This window comes from Trichosurus vulpecula, chromosome 4 (assembly GCF_011100635.1).
Source record: "Trichosurus vulpecula isolate mTriVul1 chromosome 4, mTriVul1.pri, whole genome shotgun sequence".
Classification (NCBI taxonomy): domain Eukaryota; kingdom Metazoa; phylum Chordata; class Mammalia; order Diprotodontia; family Phalangeridae; genus Trichosurus; species Trichosurus vulpecula.
The window spans coordinates 305264670-305283685 of NC_050576.1; the positions used below are offsets into that span (position 1 = coordinate 305264670).

The window sequence follows — 19016 nt, forward strand, 5'->3', positions numbered from 1 at the left end:
GCTTCCATGAATCAGCAACTGGTATGAGAACTTCCGGTCCCCTTTCATTTCTCTGTCACCCTCTACCTCATTCTAAGACTCTATGATGATACCGGTGTGAGCAGAGAAAAGGGAATGGATGCAAGAGATGTTGGGGTGGTAAAATGGATGGTATTTGGCCACTGATTGTATATGAGGAATGAGAGAAAAAAAGAGTTTAACGTGACTCTTGGATTTTGAATTTGAAAGACTGACAAGAGCATGGGTACCACCAACCTTATTCTAAGGCTTTGAAAGGAAATAATCAAAGACCAATGGTTCTTCCCATTAATTTGGAAGAATAAGCCTATAAGTGGATTACGAGTTTATAATTTTTCTCTTGGGGTATAAATAAGCTTTTATATGCATATGTGTATACATAAATATATAACACACATACAAATATATACAAATATTTATATGTATGTATACACATATGTGTGTGTATAAATATATACATGTACATATATACATAAATATGTATGTACACATATATTTATATGGATATACACACCTATTTATATAGAGATAAATAAATATCCTCTAAGGGGATAACTATGCTTCTTTCATACCTTGGGATTTTACTCTCACAACTTAAAAAGAAGGCAAAAAAAATCTTTAATAATTTCACAGCTCCTGAAGCAGATAACTATCATTATCATGTCATTTCTATGAATAAAAAAATCTCCTCTATGTAGAAAGAAGACCTGGAGAATGGACATAATGTTTAGATCTCTTACATTCCGATTATTTACTGAATCAAGATGAACTTCACTGGTCTTTCTCTTCTCTCCTCCCTCTCGTGGGAGGAGGGGGTAGAGTGTTCTGCTCTCCCTCATTGTGCTTCATTTGAACTCAGCAAGAGCTCTGCCCTTACAAATTATACCCTGCAGCCAGAGAAGAGACAGTATTCTTCTGACTGTGGAAGAACCCTGGACAAGAAAGCCGAAGCCCTAGATTCTAGTACTAGCTCCATCATTTATTAGGCATGTTACCTTGGGCAAGTCATAACTTATATGAGCTTCATTTTCCTCATCCATAAAACAGGGATAATCATAACTCCCCTGCCTGCCTCATAGCATTGTGAGTTAGAAATGGAATCGTGTAGGTGAAGGTGCTTCCAACACTGCAAAGTGATATTTCCAAGTACAGCGGTATTATCTATCTTTAAATTGTCAGGCAGGTGCTTATTACCTATCAGGCCAGTATGGGGAGGCAGTGGGGCTTATTGGATCAAGTCCTGAACTTGGAGTCAGGAAGACCCATGTTCAAATACCACCTCAGCACGGTGTCCTTAGAGGCAGCAGGATGTAGGTTCAAATGCTACCTCCTAGACTTACTAGCTGAGTGACCATGGACAAGTCAGTCTTTAAGCTTCAGATTCCTCCTGTACAAGGTAGGGGTAAGGATAGCTATAGTACCTCTCTCATGGTGTTGTCCAAAGGTTCCAGTGAGATGACACATGTAAAATGCTTTGTAAACTTTAAAGCTCCAAGCTTTATTATTATATTATGTGTATTATATAATATTATAGTATTATTATTCTACTCAGTACTTTAAAGATCTTTTGTTGTGTGACTGCTTCATTTAGCATTCTTCCAGAAGTGTGTATGTAGTAGCTACACATCAAAGTCTAGTAAGAACCTTTCTTGAGAATAGCTGCATGGGCTTTCATCAGTCAGTCCATCAATAAGCATTTGTTAAGATCCACCTATGTGCTCCATGCTAAGTGCTTGGGATATAGAGAAAGACACAAGACAGACCTTGCCCTTGAGGAGCTGAGAGTCTAACAGAGAAGACAACGTGCAAATAGCTATGTACAAATGAGCTATATACAGGATAAAGAGGAAATAATCAAAGGAAGGAAGTGACCAGAGTTAAGACTGGGAAAGGATTGCTGTAGAAGGTGAGATTTTAGCTGGAACTTGAAGGAAGGGAAGAGGTAGAGACAAAGAGGAAGAGGAGTCTAGGCATGGGGGACAATTGGATTCTTCAACTGAATTCAACAAATAATTATCAAAATCTGCTATATTCAAGGCATTGTGCTAGTTTGTATTCAGTCAAAGGGCTGCTCTTGAGGACCTAGAGGTGGCCTTGAGGGGTGGGGAACCTCTGTGCTAGGTACTAGAGATAAAAAACAAATTGGTCCTCGTGCTGGGGAGCTGCCTCAGAGGGAGAGAAACAATAAAGATTAATGGAAGCAAGTGAACAATCAACATGCTGTAAAAAAAAAAAAAAGGAACAGTTTAGGGCAGGGGTGGGGAACCTGCGGCCTCAAGGCCACATATGGCCCTCTAGGTCCTCAAGTGTGGCCCTTTGACTGAATCTGATTTGTTCTGTGAAGTTTGGATTCAGTCAAAGGGCCACATTTGAGGACCTAGAGGGCCACATGTGGCCTCAAGGCTGCAGGTTCCCCACCCCTGGACTGGGTTGGGGGGAAGCGATAGTGTCAGGAAGGCTAATTATAAGCAGTGGTTTCTGAGCTAAGGCCTGAAAGAAAAAGGTTTGGAAAGGCCTCTGTGAGGAAAAAGTAGAGATTAGGAGGTAGAGAAAGGCAGGAAATATCATGCTGAATAAGAAAGAGGGGATATCAAAACCTTGTTAACAAATAAGCTTAGTCAAGAAAAATGTCTATTTTTGTGTGTATTTAAGTTCAGAATAATAAAATAAAAAAAATTAAATGGCATGTTGGAATCAAGAAGCAACCAGTTCAGCTGGAAGGGCAGCTGGGTGGTACTGTGAATACAGCCCTAGGCCTGGTGTCCAGGAAGATTCCAGTTCAAATATGGCCTCAGACCCTAGCTCTGTGACTCTGGACAAATCCCTTAACTTCTGTTTGTCTCAGTTTTCTCAACTGTTAAGTGGGGAGAATAATAACACCTACCCCACAAGGTTGTTGTCAGGATCAAATAAGATAATCTTTGCAAAGTACTTAGCACAGTGCCTGGTATATAGCAAGTGTTATACAAACATTAGCTATTATTATGTACTTTAGGAGGGGAGCAACATGAAATGAAGCCACTGGAAAGACTGATTGGAACAAGATGGAAGGCCTTACATGTTAGGCTGAGGAGTTTGTGTTCTTTTGTAGAGATGGCAGCGAGTCATGGAATGTTTCTGAGTGGGTGATTATGTAGGCAAGCCAGATAATTTTGGTAGTCATGTTAAAGAATGGACAAGAAAGGAAAGTCAGGTGAAGGCAGAATGACCAATTAAGAGGCTATTACAGTGGTTCAGGAGAGATGTGATGAGAGACTAGGACTAGGATGGTGCCAGTGTTCAGAGATAAGAGAGAATGGCTGTCGTGGAGGTAAAATTGTCAGTACTTAGCAACTGTCTGTATATAAGGAATGAGGGAGAAAAAAAGTTTAACATGGCTCTGGGAGATTGAACCTAGAAGACTGGCAAGAATCTGGGTACCACTAATAGAAAGAGGTTTGATTTGAGAAAGAGCAATTTGGGGGTGAGGGAGGTGGGAAAATAATGAATTCTGGTTTGGGCTTGCTACATTTGAGATTCTAGGACATCAAGGTGAAGATGTCTAGCTTGCACTTAGAGATGCAAGGCTAGAATTCAAGAGAAAAAAACTAAGCCTGGATATAAAGACTTCAGGGTCATCTTCATAGAGATCATAATTGAATCCATAGGAGTCCTTGAAATCACCAAAGATGTCAAGAGAAGAAAAGAGGGGCCAAAACTGAATCTTGGAGGATACCTCTGCTTAGCAGATGGAAAATGAACCAACAAAAGGAACTGAGAAGTGGTTAGATGGATAGAAAAACCAAGAGAGAAGCAGTGTTACCAAAGTCTCATGTGTTTATCATCTTTGTTCAGTCCTTCATCACCTATCACCTTGACTGCAAACTATTTTCCCAGTTGATCTTCCACCAAAAAACCTTCCTAAATCTCAGGTCTGGCTAATGTTACTTCCTGACCTCAGAATCTTCAGTGGATTCTGCCTCCAACCCTAACCCTAACTCTGTTGCCAGGAGGATAAAGTGCAAATTCTCCAGCTTGGCAGTCTGACTCTAGTGTATCTTTCCAGCCTTATTTCATATTATTCTCTTCCACAAGCTATTTGGCATTCAATCCTCATTGTCTTTCATCTCAATTTGACTTCTGCATTTTAAGCATTTTTTCTGCTTAAATCTTTCTCCTATTTAGCATTCTGGCTGATTATACCAGTTAGCAAGATTAGTCTCTTGCTATAAGCAAAGTATCCTCCTTTCTCCTATGGTAGTTTGAATCTGTCCTTTGTCTGGTTCAAGTCCCTTAAGTGACCCCAATCCACATAATCCTGGCAGCCTTCATCTTCATTATTGATTCAGATTTCCATTTTACCTTCATCTTCCAAGTCTGTTGTTTCCACTAAGTATATAGCTACCTATGTCATTCGTGTGGCTTTTATTATTAATCTCAAGAATACTTCATGTAGAGAACCTCTCCAAGTGGAAATAACTTCCATCTGCAGCTTGGCTTTTGTGTCTTTTCTCCTAAGTTGCCTTAATATTATCCAATATTTTATCATACCTCCTCTCTGATGATTTTTAGTCCATTAATTCCTGCTATAAACCATTGCCAAGTGCTTTTAAAAGCCTTGTATCCAGTAGCTTCTTCTTATCGGTTATAGTAATATTATCTCGAAATGACTTTAATACTTAGTTAAATATGATTCCCTTCTCCTCTTTCCAAATCCAGCAAGTCTTCTCATATGACATTTCTTGTGGGAGCTTCCAAAATTTTTCCTCTAGTTAAAATTAGCTCCCATTTTGACATATGAACTCCAATACCTGGTCAGAATTTCATTACATCTGGCCAAAGTCCATTATCACACATTTGCAGACAAAGAGTTCACAGATACATTGCCATCTTTAGAATTCTGTGCAAAATTCCAAATAGAGTCAAGTTGGAGTGAAATTTCAGAGTGTAAAAGTTGATAACATATGGAGTTCATTTATAATAAAGGGTCATAAGACTGACATACTACTTTGTGATTTTTAACTGTGTATAAGAAGTAGTTTTAGTTGTGATTTTTAAGGTGTTTGGTGAAAAAAGAGACCCTAAAACATGTATGTTTTTGATGGAGAATAGGCTATATTTTAGGGTATAGGTCCAGATCTGAAGTAAATACTAGTATAAATTGAATCCAAGAAAATTCTGGAGTGGTTCTAAATAAGTAGAGCAGGGTGAAAGGTAACATGGAAGGTCCTCAGGGTAAGGACCCTGTGAATATTGAGATTTGCTGAGCTAAGACTCAATATCTTCCTTTAATCAAAGCAGTAGTCAAAGGGAAGGAGAGTCCATTGGGCATCCTCAGACTATGGCAAGAGGAAGAAGGGTATTCGATGATGATCCAAGTACTTCATCAGAGTGATCACAGTAGACCTTGCCTATATATAGTCTCCCATGAAGGTTTCCCTAAGGTTGAAAAAGATAAGAGTGGGTAGAGTTATTTATTTGACCCCTTTAAATGATCCTTTACTACCTAAAGGAACTTATATGTGATTGACTAGTAATTTCTTATTCCCAATGTGAATTTACCTCTCCTCTGATAAAAGAAGCAATAAGGGAAACTTGTATGATAGAACTGATTAAGACAAAAAAAGGAAGAATTTATAGCTAAAATAGAAATTTACAGGGACCATGGACTCTGTCCTAGATATGGAAAGAAATGAACAGCATAGTCTGAAATATATCCTATATGTGAGGAGTACAAATGAGCTCATGTAAAAGCACAGCCCAAGCTTTAGCTCGTACAGAAGGCCTTTCCTGATCTCTCTAGTTGTTAAAACCATTTGTATTGGCCCCTTAAATATTTTGTATAGGAGGCAGCATAACATGGTGGATTTGGAACTGACATGCCTCTAACTCTTACTGACCATGAAAACCTGGTGAAATGAAGCTAGGTACACCAAAACCAAGGAGGGGTTTCTCCATAGAATCATCTTGGAATCCTGTTCTTCCTCTTGCCATGGCTTGAGGATGTCCAATAAATCCTCCTTCCCTTGTTTACCCTGCCTGTGGAGGTTCTCATGGTTAGTAGGCATTAGAGGCAGGTCTTCCAGACTCCATGATCAATTCCAAATCTACCATGCCAGTGTGTCTCCTATAAAATATTTAAGGAGACAATACAAAGGGTTTTCATTCATATTATAAAAAACCCAAAGAATGTTTAACATTACAGCTTCATTTCTTAATGTAACTGAGGTTTAAGAGGATACCCTGGGGAGGTGGAGTATGGTCAACATGTGATACTCTGCAGCTGCTAGGTCAGGTGATTATGTCTGTCTTGACATTTCTGTTCTTAACCTAATAGATCATAGAATCATACCCTGCCTGAGACCAGAAACCACAATCTCCAGACTCCAGGTCCAGGGCTCTTTTCCCTCCACTATGATGCCTACCCTCGATGATCGTTCTATTGGGGTGGTTGGCTTGAGAGAACACGCGATTGACCACCTGTTCTATCCATATCAAGTCCTTGGTAAGACTATCCTCGGTGAGAACTGAAAAGGACCTGCTTATTCTTAGAAATTCTGTCTCTGGTAGGTTTCTGTTTTCCTTCTTGGCCTGGCTCAAAAAGTTTTCCTTCATTTCTGACTGCCTTGTGTAGGTAATTCCATCTGTCTCTACTCTCCAACAGTCTGGAGCTCAGTTTCATCATTTGAGGGGAGTGTTTATTTATCCTGGAAGTGTTTCTTCAAAAAAGCCCACTTGTGCTGTATTATTTCAGGTCATTCTCTAGTGGCTGCTCAGATCAGTTACTGTCCTCATTCTCCACATATTTCTCTGGTGGCATAGATAGCAATCTTGCTAGACCTGAAGAAGGTGGTAAAAAAAAATACCTGTTATGATCATAGGAGACGGCAGCTCAGCTGAGAGTATCAGTAGCATACCTTCAATTGGTGATATGATAGAGAATACCTCAAGTAGACACACTAACAGGGGATGTGGAGGAGAGTGCCATCGTAATCCCACCAAGACAGAGAGAAGGAACTTATGAGCATCTCCTGACTCCTCTGAGGTATTTTTGTTGTGTCTGACTCTTCGTGACTCCCATTTGGGGGGTTTTCATGGCAAAGATACTGGAGTGGTTTTCTATTTCCTTCTCCAGCCTATTTTACAGATGGGGAAACTGAGGCAAACAGGGTTAAGTGACTTTCCCAGGGTCACACAGCTAGTAAATGTCTGAGGCCAGATTTGAACAGAAGACGACTAGTTTTCCTGACTCCAGGTCTGGCACTTTATCCCCTATACCAGCTAGCTACCCTGAGCTTCTGAGATACAGGCGGAACCATTGGAAAATAGAAGCAGTGTGATCTCTTTGGAAGAGCGCTTCATTTACCATTAGGAGACCTTGGCTCAAATCCCAGCTCTGCTACTTAGTAACCATGTGATCTTTGATAAGTCACTTTACGTCTGGGGTCCTCTGTTTCTGCATCTTGTAAAATGGAGGGATGGGACTAGATGATATCCAAAAACATACATGTTTATATATGACATATATGGTATACGTGCATGGATTTGTTTGTGTGAATACATATCTGTCAATCTCCAAAATAACATGTCAGCCTTCCTTATGTTTATTTCAGTGAAGAATCTTTACCATCTGCCTCTCATTCTTTATAATCAAAAGGGATCCTGCTGGTGTGGATGGTGTCATTTCCCTTTTCACCAAGCTCCCTATTTCTGTAATTGCAGCCCTATAAACATCAACAGCAGGGGCTCACTGGGGAAGACTTTGTTATTAATACCATGGGATCTGTCGCCTTTGAGTAAATAAATAGACAATCCTTCTTGAGCATGTTGAATGCTCTGTTCTAGGAAATACATTAGCAAAAATTGTGCATTTCTCACGAAAGGGGGAGCCTAACTTTTTTTTTTCTAGTATTCTATCAGTATCTTGGGCATCTATTTCTCTTGCGCTCTATCTTGGTGCATCATTGTCTCACTCCAGATGATTTTCTCTCTTCCTGTTTCTATATGACTAGGCTATGTTAACCACTGCAGGCTAACTTGCCTATAAATCATTATTAATGGCACTTTGCTAGCTATTTTCCTTCCAAGATGAAGAGGAAGATTTAGAAATCTAACAAGGGAAGCAAAAAAATTTTAGGGGAGTAAATTCAGATGTTAGGTGGTGCATTGAATGGAGTAATGGGCTTGGACTCAGGCCGAGTCATCCTTGTGAGTTCAAATCTGGCCTCAGACACGTAATAGCTGTGTGACCCTGGGCAAGTCACTTGACCCTGTTTGCCTCAATTTCCTCATCTGCAAAATGAGCTGGAGAAGGAAATGGCAAACCACTCCAGGATCTTTGTCAAGAAGGTTCCAAGTGGGGTCATGAAGAGTTAGACATGATTGAAAAACAGCTAAACAGGCTGGTGCTACTTGTTGCAGGCTCCAGGCAGTCACCATGCCTATAACAAAGCAGTCACTGCAAGTTGAACAGCAAAAGCTCCTAGATAAAGCTATTCAGTCTGTGAAAGTTCAGCCATTCCAGAAAAAAACAATGCCTAGAGAAAATCAAGCTTATGGATCCTCTGAAACATGCCTTTAATATGCTAGGTGAACTTTAAATACCTATGTTATCACCAGAGAACTGCTATGAACTTTGTGGCTATTTCGGATGAACTACACTATTTGGAGGTCTACTTGACAGATGAATTTGCCAAAGGAAGGAAAATAGCAGATCTCTATGAACTTTTATAGTACAATGGAAATATTATCCCACGACTGTCTACTTATTACACTGGGAGTTTTTTATGTCAAGTCATTTCCTCAGTCTAGAAAAGATATTTGGAAATATTTGGTAGACATGTGCCATGGAGGACAGCATCCCTTAAGAGGTCTATCTCTTTAAAAATTGTCTTCTTCAGTGTACAAGAAACATTTTGCCAGAAGAAGGAGAGCCAACAGATGAAGAAACAACTGGCGACATCAGTGATTCTATGAATTTTGTACTACTAAACATTTCAGAAATGAACAAGCTCTGGGTGCAAATGCATCATCAAGGACATGGCCAGGATAGAGAGAAAGGAGAACGGGAAAGAGAGGAACTTAGAATTCTAGTGGGAACAAATTTGGTCCTTCTCAGTCAGTTGGAAGGTGTAAATGTGGAGGAATGTAAACAGACTGTTTTGACTGGTATCTTGGAACAAGTTGTAATTTGCAGGGATGCTTTGGCTAAAGCCACGGATGTACTCGTGGATATGCTTCTCATAGAGCATATTATTTAGGTCTTCCCTGATGAGTTTCATCTACAGATCTTGAACCCTTTTCTTCAAGCCTGTGTTGAGTTACACCAAAATGTAAATGTGAAAAACATAGTCATTGCTTTAATTGACAAATTAATTTTCTTTGCTCACTGCGAAGGTGGATCTGGAGTCCCAGCAGATATTAAACTTTTTTGATATATTTTCACAGCAAGTGGCCACTATAATACAGTCTAGACAAGACATGCCTTCAGAAGATGTTGTGTCTTTACAAGTATCTCTCATTAACCTTGCCATGATGTGCTATCCAGATCATGTGGATTGTGTTGATAAAGTGTTAGAAACAACAGTGAAATATTTAATACGCTAAATCTAGAACATATTGCTACTAGCACTGCAGTTTCAAAGGAGCTTATGAAGCTGTTGAAGATACCTGTTGACACCTATAACAACATTTTAACAGTTTTGAAGTTAAAACATTTTCATCCCCTCTTTGAGTATTTTGACTATGATTCTAGAAAGAGTATGAGTTGTTAAGTGCTTAGTAATGTCCTGGATTATAACACTGAAATTGTCTCACAAAACCAGGTGGATGCAATCATGAATCTAGTATCAATGTTGATTTGAGACCAACCAGATCAACCTGTGAAAGACCTGGACCTTAAAGACTTTGTTGATGAGCAGAGCCTTGTGGGAAGATTCATTCATCTTTTGTGGTCAGATGGCCCTGATCAGCAATTCTTGATTTTAAACATGGCATGGAAACATTTTTGAGCCAGTGGGAACCAACACATTTGCTTTATACTCCCTCCCTTGGTATTTGCAGCAAAACAACTAGCTTATTACTACAAGGAAAACTCCAAAGTGGATGATAAATGGGAGAAGAAGTGCCAGAAGATGTTTTTCATTTGCACATCAGACTATCAGTGCTTTAATCAAAGCAGGATTGACAGAGCTGCCTTTATGATTTTTCCTTCAAGGCTCTAGCTGCCAGGGAAATTGGCTTTGAAAACCATGAAACAGTGACATACGAATTTATGTCCCAGGCATTTTCTCTGTATGAAGATGAAATCAGTGATTCTAAAGCCCAGATGGCTGCCATCACCTTGATCATCAGGACATTTGAGAGGATGAAGTGCTTCAGTAAAGAGAACCCATGAGCCCTTGAAGACAAAGTGCACCTTGGCAGCTTCCAAACTGCTCAAAAAGCCAGACCATGGTCAGGCTGTGAGTACATGTGCCCATGTCTTCCACTCTGGCAGAAACACAGACAAGAATGGAGAAGAGCTTCATAGAGGCAAGAGAGTAACAGGAATACCTAAAGAAGGTTCTGAAGATAGCAGATCATTACATGGATTCCTCACTGCAAGTTCAGCTTTTATAGAAATTCTGAGCAGATATATCTATATTTATGAAAAGGAAAATGATGCAATGACAATTCAGCTTTTGAATCAACTTATTCAGAAGAGAAGACCTTCCAAATCTTGAATCCAGCAAAGAAACAGAACAGATTAACAAATATTTTCACAACATTCTGGAGCATTTGCGGTTGAGGAGGGAATCACCAGTGTCTGTGGGGCCAATTTAAGAAGGTCTGGTCCTTTAAAGAGAAGAAACGCAGACACGCTGTACTTCTTTCCATTTGCATACAGTATTTTTTAAAATTATACTAGAGTATTTCCACCACTACCCTCCCCCCCCACCATAGATTGTGCCTTTTAGAAATGCCGTTAGGTTATCTTTCTCTTATCTGGAATATATTTTATTCAGCACCTCCAGACACTCACCTTCAGGACCATAACAAATTAATCCACTTCACAGGTTTTCAAGTTGGGTCATCAAATGTCTATCTGATCGGCAGACATAGCGTGAGTGAATTGTTTTTTTTTTTTAATTCCTCTGATCTTCAAGTCTCTTTCTTTCTGTTTATAGTCACTGTTTGTGGTTGCTTCTGTAATTTTATTCAGCCCTAGGGAGTACTAACCAGGAAGTGACTAGTACTGTCTGTCTGTCATCTATGGTCCTTCTTAATTTTTACAAGAGATTTGATTTGGGGGTGGGAGGGATATTGTATGTTAAATTCATTTTGAGCTTTTCTTTAAATGTAAGGCAAGGCTATGTGTAATATTTCCCCTAAAACTAGAATATCTTAATGCATGTTTGAGAGTGTAAAAGCACCATGGTTAAAAACAGAAGTTTATATTTTGCATTTTGGGGCATCTATTAGGGGCCTGTAGTCATCACTGGGCATATTTATCAAAGAAGTTTTCTTCTAAATCGTATAAAAATAGAGAAATTGTGATCTGTCTAGTTTGTATAAAATTGTCAGTATTGTAAACTTAGGGGGAAATGCATTACACAAGTATCAAGATTTTGCACCAGTGAAACAATAAAATTGCTATAACAAAAAAAAAGAAAACTATACAAAATTCAGATGTGCAGAATCTACAAATTTGATATTACTTGAGCATTACTTCCTTACACACACATGTGCACACACACACAAACACACACATGTGCACACACATGCACACACATGTTCACACACACACGCACACACACACACATACCTTATGGACTGAGAAATATAGAATGGGATTTGGTCCAGTTGACACGCATCCTCTAACACTGCCTCTTGTTGACTTCAAGACTGTATAGTTTGGTGCATAGTTGCTCATAATATATTCACTTAAATCGGGTCCTATCCTCCATATAAGTTCATATTGGATGTGAATCAGAATGGCAGTTCTTTTGTTCTTATTATTAATTTAAGGGTTATGACTGTAATATCACAGTCATCACTTACATATAGCACATAATATTATCAGTAGCATATAAGATATGAGAAAATCCATAATGAGTCAGACCCCCGGGTCTATACCATCCAGCATTCTGTCCCTGACAGAGAAGGCAGTTAATGTGACAAAATACTTTTTCTGAAATCATCCTCAGAGGTTAGGGATGTACCTTTAAAAATTCATCATTAAAATAACCCATTTTTATGGGTACTTATGCTTATGAAGTTTCATCTATTATTGAAGAACCCATCCTCTCTTCCCCCACCCCACCCTTCTTCATCAAGGTCAAAGGAAGGAAGGCCTTGAATATGTTGGGGCAAACCTCTTCCCATCCTGAACAAATCTCTGCCCTGGGGAGTTAAACCTTATTTTAATAATGGTTCCCATGGAAGCAACACTGATTATTCTGATAGAAACAGGGAGAGAGTTAAATCCCTAATTAGTGAGTCCCTCACTTGGACCACCATTTCATGAGGGGCCCCAGCCATGCTCAGTTCACTTGGAACTCAAATCAAATCTCCAGATTTTTTTCACCTCTTCAGTAGCCAACTTTCCCCCTGTGTGTTTGTGCATGTGTATGTGTGTGCGTGTTTTCCCTTTAGAATGTAAGCTTTTTGAGGTTAGGAACTATCACATTTGTTATATTTGTATCTCCAACGTTTAACGCGGTGCTGATCATAGCGAGCATTTAGTAAATATCTATGTAAAAGGACGTGGACAAGTGTGACACAGGATGCTCAGGAACTCGGTAGGGTCACAGATCAGTTTACATATTATCAAGGTCATTTTAAATTTTAGTTCTTCCATAGAAGCAGGGTCATTCCTGTTGTTATTCAGTCACTTCAGTTGTGTCCAACTGTTCATGACCTCATTTGGGGTCTTCTTAGCAAAGATACTGGAGTAGTTTGCCATTTCTTTCTTCAGCTCATTTGACAGATTAGGAAACCGAGGTAAACAGGGTTAGGGACTTGTTCAGAGTCACACAGCTAATAAGTGTCCGAGGCTGGATTTAAACTAGCAAAGATGAATCTTCTTGACTCTGGACTTAGCTCTCTATCACCTAGCCACCCTGGGGATAATTTAGACACAATAAAAATAAATGGTGTTACTCTTTAGGAAAAGTGTGACTTGGACCTGGTCCAGAACCAAGTTTCAGTGAAAGGGTACCCATCAGAATATAACTCTCTCAGATCAAAATTCTGAGCTCCTCAGGCACCTTCTTCTAGTTACAGGCAAACATAGGCCAACAACACCCCTTCCAAGGAGCCCTCAGGAATATACACATGAGACACGTCTCTCCAGGTCTGGACCAAAATGGGTATTTCAAATAAAGAAATAGATCCTATCCCCCAACTGAACTAAAGCAAGGAAGGGAGTGGGAAGGGAGAGTGATATCCTGACATAGTGAATGAAGAAATTCCTGATTCACACAGTTCTGTGAACATTCCAGTTGTAGAATGCCACACGATTTCCCTTCACCAAGAACCTGACTGCTGACATATTGGCAGACAGAAAAAAAATCACCATGGATAGGCTTGGCTTCCCTGCCTATCATTCTCGTAGGCCTCCATGCAGAGATGTCAAGCTCAACGCCCTCAGAACTCCCAAATCCTGTCCGAACCAGATTAAAACATATTTGGGAAATGTTTAACAAAATAAAAACGCAGCACAACATAGATAATGTTAATTTATGTGGCCCACAAAGCTCTGTTTGTATTTGCATTTGGCACTACTGCTTTAGTGAACCAGGCATCAGATGATAAGTAACATTTTCCAGTTCTGGGACTATCTGTTCCTTCTCAGCAACCTACATATATAGGCTTGCTAGCAGCTCTCATGGCAAACATATTTTTCACATATTTTTGGATTTACCTTATGTTCTATTCAAGAGCTGTATGTACATGGCTGAAACAACCTCATCTGATTATTTTTAAATTCCCCTGGGAGCGTGCCTGTTTGGGTCATGGTGGGCTAACTTCTGCGAACACAATGTGACAGAGCTTGTCTCTCCATTGACATAGCCTTGAGACCCCAGGGTCACCTCCACACCACCTCTAATGCAACAGTTTCTCAAAAGTTACACCCTGAAATCCTGAAACATTACAGTTATCATCTATCATGTATCTCCTCCTCTTAACCAGGTGATCTTTCAATTTTTGATAGACTACAGTTGACTTGCTGTAGTTTGATTGGCAAATATAGGTAACTGATTGGCCTTTTTTTTAATGCAAAGAACTTGCAATTTTTTTTTCATTTAATGTGGACTTGAAATATATGAAACCATGGCTAAATAATGCTAAAGTGGTCATAGTAGCCCAAATGAACATTTCTGTCCGGGCCTGTGTGGCCGATGCAAATTTTCTTTTCTGTATTAAATATAGATTAACCAGCCCAACACTTTGCCCAGTATGTAAATCCATGCTTTGTGTCTTCACACTCTTCAGCATGGGTAATATTGGCATAAACTCAATCTGAAGTTGGCTTGCTGAGTACAGCTTGACTGTGTGGAGGAATGTGGAAAGATCCATAATAAAAATCTAAGAGAGTCACCCATCCAATACCCAATAGGTAGTCAGTAACTGATAATGATGTAGTAAAAATAACCTTGCTATTTACAGCGTGGGCCAGTATATTGAAAAACACGGCGATGACTTAGGATACATATTTATATACTTTACTCCGGTTGAGTATGATTGCATCATATCTCGCATGTAGCAACATTTTTATATGAGGCCTTTCTAGATTGAAAGGGTGTTATGTGTGTGTATTAGTGTCATATCCCTAGCCTCGAAGTGGCAAACCCTTAAAGGATGTGAGTAGCAATCTTAGGCTATTTGATCAGATAGGCAATTTCCACTCAACCTGTAAAACAAATTTATCACAGACCTTCCCTTATCATAAGACTAAAACTAGACTCTGGGGCATCATAACAACTGTGACCTGAAGCACATGAAACCCTAGAAAGGGAACACACACTATTTATGTTCTTGATTCTCTTGCTTGAGAGAGCTAGCCAACCAACAGAATATAGCCCTAGACAGAAACGAAATGCCCAGAAACCCTATGCCACCATAATAGTCCCACTTCTCTGCTACATGGAATCCTACGGGGTGGTAAATTTGTATTTTTTTTTCAAGAAAAATGTCACCTTGAGGGAGTCTTTCAAGCATAATCCCTCAAAAGAAACCCCAGACCTATTACAACAGTTCATATTGCCTGCTTTCAGGTGATCTTAATTCTTCACATGATAGCAAAGACCTGGAGTTTTATCACATTCATAGAATCACTGAAAAAAGGCCCTAGAATGCTAGAGTATTTGCTGTAGCACTTATAAATAGAAATGAGTGCAAGAAAGAAATGGTCTCAGAAGAGAATGTGGCGTATTGTGTTCTCAATGATGTAAATATTCCCTCCGTCACTGTAATCAAGTGAGCAAGCCATCAACAAATAATTTTTACATGCCTTCCGTGTCCTAGAGATACAGGGACAAAAATCAAACAATCCTGCCCTCAAGGAGTTTACATTCTATCCAGGAAGATAACACGTACACATACAGGTATGCAAAAATATACAAAAAATAAGTATGAGAAGGGTAGGTACTAATAGCAGTGGGGGAAGGAATCAGGAAAAGGAATGCAGAAGATAGCATTTGAGCTGTGAAGATCACAGACTATCTTTCCCATGTCACTCTGTGCACTTCTTAGTCGTGTTCTTATCTAGACCCTCCACAGTGGGTCTACCCAATGTGCTAGTTTCATGACTATCAATTCAGCACTCAGACTGTCCAGCTGTTATTTCTTATTCTTACCATATAATCAGTCTATTTTATTTCTCAGCCAGGCATTTCTTCAATGCTGTGTCCCTTGTGGTGTTTTTTTTTTTTTTTGTGCATCAGTTGATAATCAGAAATATTTTGCAACTTATTTTGACCACCATGAATTTCTGCTTTTTTGTTTGTTGTTGTTTGGTAGTTTTTCAGTTCTGTCGAATTCTATGTTTTGCCATTGTTTTTTTTTTCTTCAGCTCGTTTTACGGACGAGGAAACTAAGCCAAACAGGGTTAAGTGACTTGCCCAGGGTCATGTAGCTAGTAAGTGTCTGAGGTCAGATTTGAATTGGGGTCTTCCAGACTCTAGGCCTACCACTCTAACCACTGTGCCACCTAACTATCCAATTTCTCTGTCACCCTTTATTTTATTTGTAATTTTTATTCTTCAGGGGTTGAGGTACTCTAAGATTTGTAGCCTTTTAGCATTGCTGAGAGAGTGTTTGTATTAAAAAGATTTGTCTTTCATCTGGAGTTGTTGTTTACTCATTTTTCAGGCATGTCTGACTATGACCCCATTTGGAGTTTTCTTGGCAAAGATAGTGAAACGGTTTGCCATTTCCTTCTCCAGTTCATTTTACAGATGAGGAAACTAGGGCAAACAAGGTTAAGTGACTTGCCCAAGGTCACACAGCTACTAAGCATCTAAGGCCCACTTTGAACTCAGGTCTTCCTAACTCCAGGCCTGGCACTCTATCCTCTGCGCCACTTAGCTGCCTTATTGCACTGGAGAGCAATGCGATATTGGTCCTGTAGCTATAGGATCTCCCAAATGCAATCCAACCTCCTTTCTTCCAGTTTAATTCCTTAATCAACCCCTAGAAATATAAACACGGTGATCATTGGAATCCTAAAAAATATGTATTTCTTATAATTTGACATTAGATCACATGATTGAATCAATAAAGACATCTTCCAGATAATTTTTTCATGGGACACTTTGCTGAAATTGCTCAGGTCACAATGGATTCTTCAAGATTACGTTGATCATCTGGTTGACATTACTGAAAGCTGTGTTGTAAATTTCCGGCGTGGCGCCTTCAATGGTGGCCTGAAAGCTTCTTAGGAAAGAACTTGGTTCAAACCACTAGAAATCATTACACATAGTACTGAAAGTATAAGAACAACTTAGTTACAGGATATCATTAACACATTTCTCAGAGTGTTCTCTGATGAACTAGAAACTTATAAGGGGAAGCCAATGTCATGTTATTTGGATTCAGATACACACTCACAGTCAGTGTTCCCAATCTTGTGTTCATTGTTTCCATCTCTGTTCAAATAGCTAGACCTTTGGCACATCTGCAGTTTTCAGATGCCCAGTCAGCTGTTTATAGTGCTGTGGTATCACATCTGTTAACTTAGCATCATCTCTTAGTGTCCGCCATCTTTACCACATATTCTGCCTGATGTCTTTTCACACAATATTTTCTTCCAATACATCCACTAACCCTAACTCCCTCTAGAGTACCTCATTTGTCATACAGCTCCACAGAGACGTTTTGCAATCTGCGTGAATGCAATCTTCTCTTCTTCCAAAACATTTTTGACTCTTTTCTTTCCGAATCCCCTACCCCCAAATCTACTTAGTTGGCACATTTTATTTCCAATTGATCTCTCTCTTGTATCCATTCCTTTGTCTCCACTCACACCGATACCATCCTAGCTGAAAACCTCATGTCTTCAAAGGATTGTCATCATTTCTTTACTACTCTCTCTTCAGTCTCACCATTCTGAGCCATCCTTTGCATAGCTCTGAGGGGAAAAAAAATCTTCCTAATACACAAGTTTTGACCTGATCAAAACCATTTAGGGACACCTTATTGCTTCTAAGATAGAATACAAAATCCTTGATCTACCATTTAAGAATTCTAACAATCTGGCTCCAACCTGCCTTTCTGTCTTTATTTCATATTATTTCCTTCCATGTGTTCAAACCAAACCAAATTGTTGTTTGTTGAACTTAGTATACCATCTCCCACTCCTTTGCATCTATGAAATCTATCTCCAGTGCCTGGAATGTACTTCCTCATTACTGCCTTTCAAGTCTTTTTCTGCCTTCTAAGTTTAGCACATTTGTCACTTTTTCCATAGATTTCTCAGACCTCCCCGTATTAAAATGCTGTCTCTCTTCAAATTTTCTTTTTTTAAAAAAAGTTTATTTTCATTTTTTCAATTAATAAACTTATAAAAATTCCCTTCCCCATCTACCCTCATTGAGCAATTAATGTTTTAATTAAAACCTTCAGTACATAGTTGCACAGACCTGCAAAAGAAATTCTTCTATTAGCCATGTCAGAAAATCTGTTTCTGCATTTTAGTTTCACCTCTAGGTCAGGAGATGAGTGAAGTGTCTCATTTTTCATTTAAACTTGTGATTTATGTTTGCATTGATCAAAATTTTTCAAAGTTGCTTTTCTTTATAATGTTATCATTATATAAATTGTTCTCCTATTTCTGCTCACTTTTCTCTGCAACACTTCATAGAGGTCCTCCCAGTTTCCTCTGAAATAGACCACTTCATCATTTCTTATGGCACAGTGGCATTCCATTACATTTATATACCACCATTTATTTAACCATTCCCCCATGGGAGAATACCTCCTTGGTTTCCACTGTTTGGCTGCAATGAAAAGAGTTGCTATAAATATTATTGTACATACATTTCCTTTTTATCTTTCTTTAATTTTTTTGAAGTACAGGTCTAGAGGTAGCATTGCTGGGTCAAAAGTTATATATAGTTTACTAGCTCTCTTAGCACAGTTCCAAATGGCTTTCCAGAATGACAGCCAACCCACAACTCCATCTGTAGTGTGCTGATATCCTTGGTTTCCCACAGCCCTTTCAACATTGGTCATTTCACTCTTTCATCTTTTCCAGTCTGATAGGTGTGAAGTAGAATCTTAAATTTTCTTTAATTTGCAGAACTGTAATTATTAATGATTTAGAACACTTTTTCATGTGATCGTTGATAGCTCAGATTTTTTTCTGTTGAAAATTGCCTTTTCATATATTTTGATCATTTGTCTATTGGGAAATTGCCTTCAGTCTTATAAATTTGAACCAGGTCCTTACATATCTTGGTTATTAGACCTTTCTCAGAGAAATATTGAAAATAATTTTCCCCAGTTATTTGTTTCCCATTAGATTTATTTGTGTG

The 19016-nt window shown here is 39.0% G+C and overlaps 1 protein-coding gene and 1 pseudogene across 6 annotated transcripts in view; both read left to right on the top strand.

Annotated features, from left to right (window-relative positions):
- The window catches only part of ENOX1 (ecto-NOX disulfide-thiol exchanger 1), a 706159-nt gene that overhangs the window by 455883 nt on the left and 231260 nt on the right, over positions 1-19016 (top strand). The gene's annotated exons all lie outside the window — the stretch shown is intronic.
- LOC118848539 lies at positions 8435-10839 on the top strand (annotated as a pseudogene).